Source organism: Topomyia yanbarensis, chromosome 2 (assembly GCF_030247195.1).
Source record: "Topomyia yanbarensis strain Yona2022 chromosome 2, ASM3024719v1, whole genome shotgun sequence".
In the NCBI taxonomy this organism is placed as follows: Eukaryota; Metazoa; Arthropoda; class Insecta; order Diptera; family Culicidae; genus Topomyia; species Topomyia yanbarensis.
Genome location: NC_080671.1, coordinates 415,015,070 through 415,022,109, shown reverse-complemented (window position 1 = coordinate 415,022,109; position 7,040 = coordinate 415,015,070).

The following is a 7,040-nucleotide window of genomic DNA, read 5'->3' as shown; positions in this document are numbered from 1 at the left end:
GGTGTGGTACTCCAATTTTTCTTTATAGCTGTGATTTCCCACTTTTTCAATTCCATTTTGAGGGCACTCGATGAGACTCCACAGAATGGTTCTGGGCCGATAAAATTAGTGGAAGACTCTCTTCTTGCTAGCTCATCGGCTTTTTAATTCCCTTCAACTCCACAATGCCCTGGAACCCAGTATAAATTCACATGATTTTTCACTGCCAATTGTCGGAGTGCAAGTATACATTCCCATACTAGTTTTGAGTGACATATAGGAGCCCTTAATGCGTTGAGTGCAGCCTGACTATCGGAGAAAATGCAGATATTTGCATACCGGTATTTTCTCTTCAGATATACGTAAGTGCATTCTAGAATGGCATATATTTCTGCTTGAAACACTGTCGGCCAGTATCCCATGGAGATACTAGCGTTTATTCCTGGTCCTGTAATATCAGATCCTGCCAAAAGGTTCATTTTTGACCCATCTGTGAAGAAAATTACTGAGCCTGGGTGGAGGTTAGGGCCACTTTGTTCCCAGGTTGACCGTTCAGGCTCCATAATTTTGTAAGTAGGCTCGGAATCGCATGCAACCAGTCTTCATTTCCAATGACGAGGTTATTTATAGGAAAATCTTTCCCGAAAAACCTGTGTAAACATTTATATGAAAATACGTTGAAAATCACCATCGCATACAGGTTCGCATGCGTGAATCACCATTGTATCCAAGTTTGCACACAAGTCCCGTATAGCGATTGCTGGCCGACCGAAGCGCCGACCACTGGCAAGTTGCTACTCGCTGTTGTCATCACAAAGCGACAGTTTTATTTCTTACACAAGTTGAAAACTTTACTTGTATGTCAGTTCTCAGTGATGTCCTGTTAGATTTCCAGATATTAATTGTTTATGACGACTTATTTTCAATGCGCTTTTTTCCGCCTCAAGTAGTTTCACTTGATTTAGCGGAAGGAGATGCAACATTGCATCTAATGCTTTTGATGGAGTACTTCGCATGGCACCGGTTACCGCTCCAAAAGCAAGCCTTTGAAGTTTACCTAGCTTTTTTGAGTTGATGTCTTTTTTGCTTAGGCCACCAAACTAGCGAGGCACATGTTACTCTTGGTTTGACTATTGTAGAGTATAACCAGTGAACCATACTTGGTCTGAGACCCCATTTTTTACCAATTGTTCTACTGCACACCCAAAGAGCACTAGTTGCCTTGCTTCTAACCTGCTCAATGTGCGCATTCCAGTTTAGTTTTTTATCGAGTATCAATCCCAGATACTTTACCTCAGAGTACATTTCAATTACTGTTTCGTTGAGCAAAAGTGTTGATATGGAATATTTCCTTTATCGAGTAAACGAGATTATGATTGTTTTGGAGGGATTTATGTTCAGGCCCTCCATTTTACACCACTTCGAGGTGAAGTTCAGTGCAGATTGCATTCTATTTGAGATAACATATTCACATTTTCTCCTCACGAGGATTACAACATCATCTGCAAATCCAATCACTTCGTATCCCATTTCAGTTATTGATTTCAATAGCTCGTCTACAACTAATGACCACAATAAGGGTGATAGAACTCCGCCTTGAGGACATCCCTTATTTGTTTTCATAGTCAGTGACGTGTTTCCAAGCGTGCTAGTAATTTCACGGTTTGTAAGCATTGAGTTGATCCAATTTATTGTGTAAATGTCAAACCCATGTTTTCTCATAGCATTCCGCATTGAACTATGAGATGTATTGTCGAAAGCTCCTCCTATGTCTAAAAAAGCTGCAAGTGAGATTTCTTTTGTTTCATTAGAATTCTCTAGTTTTCCAACCAACATGTGTAATGCATCTATTGTTGATTTGTTGCTTTGATATGCGAATTGAAATTCGCTCAGTGGAGAGTCTTTCAAGTACTCTGCTATAATGTGTAAGTCAATAATTTTCTCCATTATTTTCAGAAGTATGGAGGTTAGGCTGATTGGCCTAAACGATTTTGGAAGTGATGTATCGCGCTTCCCCGATTTTGGTATAAATATTACCCTTGTTTGTCTCCAGCTTGTAGGTATATAGTTTAGTATTAGACTTGCCCTAAACATTTTCGTCAGGTATGGAATGATTTGCTGTTTGCTTTTCTGTAGCATTATTGGCTGTATTCCGTCCATCCCCGACGATTTGAATGGTACAAAGGAGTCGATCGCTCATTCCACCTTTGCGTCTGTAAATATAGCACTGACTATTTCGTGAGCTTCATATGAGTCAGGCTCTGCTACATTTTAAAGATTCATAATAACCTTTTTTATTATTTGGATTATAGATATTTTAACCTTAATGTCATTTGCCTCTTTTCGGGTTAGAATATCTCTTTTTGAAAAATCCCCAACTCTATGTGCGGGGATTTTTCATAACCTATGGATTCTTGAATTGGCGCGTCATTTCAACCACATTAAGGATATTTGAATATATTACAGAAAATTCAATCAAATGATTCGGACAGTTTTTTTTTCTCGAATTTTGTTTCGCACGATTTCCTCTGATTTTTTTATGATAATTGCCATCGACGTTTTCAATCTTCACACGCACAGTATTCTTTTAAAAGCACATTGACTATCTTCTATCCTGAATAATTTTAAAGTGCTCACAGCAATTGGGACATAAGCTTGTTTCATTTTCTTACAAAAGACAAAAATATAATGAGAAGCCCATGTGGACATTTCCGGTACCCCCACCTCCCCAAGGAAAAGCGTAGACTTTCTCGTGACCCCTACCCTCCTCTAAATTGACCATGTCGTATATGAATGACGCCTAACGGAAGTTGATGTTAGATTCATGAAGGCAGACGTGGTCATACTAGTCAGATTAAAGTTGTATTGGAACTGAAATCAGATCAACTATTCATTTTTACGGTAGTGTTTTCATACCTATATCCCTTCGCGCCCTACCAGTCTGCTACTATCGGCAGAAGACTGATAGCACCCGGTCGTCGCCGGTCAAAGGATCAAAAGTCATCCATGAACTTGAGACTCGCATGAAGGCATGAGATAGGAGACTTCTGAGAACTGCAAAGACTCCGCAGCAGCAGGATGAACTGTATGCACTCATAACAATTCAAGTTTCACAGTGAATGATAAGTTACTTTGTCGCACTTTAATTAAATGTTTCTCTTCTAGGCGATGTTCACTCTTCGATGGTCAAGAACTTATGATGTTTATTTCATATTCGAATACAACAAAAAAAAACTTAAAATAATTTGAAATAATTGCCAACTAGTTTCACAAAAAATTGTATTTAAAATAATACGAAATAACAAATCGCGTAAATAAACACTGACTTTCAATAGTTATGCGTTGCACTTGCAGTTAAGCTAACGCACTGAGCCGGGTCAAACAAACGAATTTAGATAATTCCCAAAGAGTTCATTCATTTCCCTTGATATTTTTACATATGCAATTGTATACACAAACCAAATAACGAGTGTCTAATACAATACGTTTTCATGCATTTGTAAAAAGTATGAAATTATGTTGTCCTTTAACGTCTTCTGTATTTGTTGCATCGACTGATCTGGTTCTTTACTAGATGTTGCTTATTATAATAATAATTATAATAGCTCGTTGAATATATGAAATTTTCATTATTTTCCTAATTTAGTTTTTCTGCATTCTCATGAAAATATGTTTTATCTGATGAAACTTAAATAATTTCTAAGCAATTTTTGCTGCATGTTTGAAAAACACAATTTTCACCGAGTTCAAATGCATACAAAAGACAGCACACTCTTCTCTGAATTCTTATATAAAAAGATTGAATCCAGCCTGTCGTCTGTAATAGTTATTAATAAATATAATATATGTGCACATATTTCCATTTCCTCATTGTTAGACTTTCATTTGTTTAAGCTTCTTTGGCTTTCCGCCCGAGATATTTCCGGTACGGTGTCGTTGTCGTAGCGGGAGCAGGCGGTTCTTTCTCCGCGCTTCATAATTGAGTGAAATTATGATCGCCATTGTGCGCGCGGCGTGACGAGAAGATTGAATATGGATGCGGAGACCCGTTGTTAGCTCAATTTACGATACGGTGACATTTTCGGGTGGTAAGGAAATGGTGTGGGGGGGCTGCTGTGGTTATCAGGACAATGAGATTTTTAGCTTCTTTGCCAGGAATTGGAAATCCCTAGAAACGCGTACAGCGACGAGTCTATACTTAGTGCTACAGCTAGCTAACTTCGCTACGCATTTTCTCTGTGTTCCGGGTTAAGTCTCTGGCAGGTGCGTGGTTTTGGCAAGATTGAAACAGTGAGCATGGTAACCAAATTAATTTCGTACAGTATGTACCAACAAACCTACATACCTCATGACTGTAAATGGGAAAAGTTGTACACGTGCAGGAAAATAAATTCTAAGTGATTTGCATAAAATTGTTATGAAGCGTTGATTAAATTTACAGAGAGCAATTATCGACATCTGTTCAGTTAAGTGAAATTTGGGCGAATTCCACTTTAGATTGGAGTATTACTATTATTGATTTAATAGATTAAATTTTAAATATGTACGTCAATTTGAATTGAAATATGAGAACTACATGCATCTAAATTAAAAATCTAGACTGGATCAATTGGTCTAGTACTTTTATCAATACATAATACCATGTAAACTGAATTTAGTGGTACTGATAGGTTAAAGTCCTACTATGAATCGCTCCCATATAAACAAGTATCTGGTAGATGCTACGAAAGCATTATTGCCTTTTCGCGACACCAATTCGAAACAAATATTCGATAAAACCCGCACAACGCAATCAACCAATTCAATAAATTTATTTTTCTATTTAATCAAAATACGCTACCCCTTACGGATTGTTTACGGGGCACCGGAGAGCAATACTCAAATATTAATTCAACGCCAAAAAAAACCTTTCTACCTTTCCTGATCGGATAACCACCGAAACCGTAACCGATCCGGAACATCCCCGGAGGCCAGAATCAAATATTTGCAATTTTCGGTAATCTAAAATCAATGAAAAATTAATGCCACCTTCCGGATTTCTTTTTTGTTTTTTTTTTTCCATCCGGCGGTTGCTACCAACGCCAGATTCGTAACCAAAGAAAGATCTTTTGGCCCCCGTGGAGGGGGGAATCCGAAGGGAGCTGCTTTATGGGCTGGCGGAGGCAAACCTTTTCCGCTTCTGGGAAACCACTAGCTCACGCATTCAATGCGTACGGTTGTATATATTTTTTACGAACCAGAACACATCATCTGGCAACCGAAGAATCGACCAACAGAAGCCCCTTCGGGGGTTTATGGCTTGTCTGGGGCAGTAGCGATCAACGGTGAGCGTGTAATAATTTACGCATTAGGTCTGATCGCCGACCGCCGGCCACCGCCACATCGACTACGCATCTCTGCGGTCCAAGGGAATTGAAGCGTAGGGATAATCAAATTACCCGCATTGAAGTTGTATCGCCTCGTTGTGGGGATATTCTTGCTTCACCACTCTACCGCATCGCTATTTACGCCCACCCACCTCTGCTGTTAGGAAATGCGGTAAACAGGGGTGGGCTGGCATGGCAGTTCTGGTATTTGAACAGGTTTTTTTCATAGCTTTATTGATTGCGGCGGCAGTGTTTGTTTGTTTTCATTACTGAGCTGAATGCCTGGTTGGGATAAGTTTACAGGCGAAGAATTCAAATTGCAATATGTTTGCTGAAACTTCACTGACTGAATCTGGAAAAAAAGAGTTATTCACATCTTTCGTCTTTATTAATGACTTTCGGATGTTGAAAGTGAATCCTACATTGGAAATAATGCTCCGGTATGGGGGAGGGCAGGAGGATTAATTTAGAAAAAAAAACATGTTTTCTGTTGACTCTTCACAAATTTGGCAAAAGACACTGTTACTTTCATTCTTGCTGTGGTAATATGTCGAGATAAGTGAGTCGCAGAAGCTGGAAGTGGTGTTCTAGCCAAATATGGAGGCAATTGAATTTTGATCGAGTTCTACCATGTCAAGCATTCAGCGCTAACCAGTAATTATGCGTATGCGTAACCAGTAATTTTGCATAATTAACCCTCAAAAAGGCAACCGGGTCTTAGAGGCCCGGCACGTTACAATTTTTTAGTTACAAAAAAATGTGTATCCAGTAAAAGCTTGGGCATGGAAATTTTGATAAGTAGCTTTGAAATCTATAACAAAAATAAAGAATTTTGAAATTTTCATCTATGGAGTGATGCGCAGCTATGTTTGAATTTTTTACATGCACAAAAAGGCAAGCCGGGCCTGGCAGGCCCGGTGTGCATGCAATATTTACTAGGAATACCACGAGTTTTATACATTAATATTTATCTGAAAAAAACATTTTGATGAGTTCATCTTCATATTATCAGGAATTTTTTCATGTTTTGATTGATTTTATCTTTTTACCTTATAAGAAAAAAATCTTGAAAGTTTGAGCGAATTCTATACATTTCTTTTATAAGAAATGTAAAAATAGCATACGATGATGACGTGTGTCATATATTTTTGGGTAAATACTTTTATTTCACCCACTGTTGTCTACTTGACAATTATTTGGATACAACATAACCTAACTCTGTCGTTATTGACCATTGTATGAAATGCCTTAACCTCACAAATTTGACAAGTGCTGGTCCTTTTGTTTACAGTTTGGACTAAACGAATTTGAATTCCATTGAAATAAGCTTAGTGCTAATAATTAATTTACCAAGAAAAACTACTTACCGATTCAGAGAACACTAGAAGTAATTGATAAACAAATAATTAGTTCACTTATTAGATCTTTCATATATATTTTCGCACAGTTGGAAATAGCACAATTTAATTGTAAGGCGGTCTAGAGAACATTAATACTTCTAAAAACATGATTCCCAATATATTTTAAATGCTTCATTTTGAGAATAGGAATAATCTCTAAGTTCAAAATGTAATCAACAGGACCACCACCTGTCATATTTAATGCATGACGTCACTGTGCAGTGAGCAATTGTCTATTTTTGTTGTCTATTCTTTGTGTTATAGTTGTCGTGATTATTCAAATTGTAGGATCTAA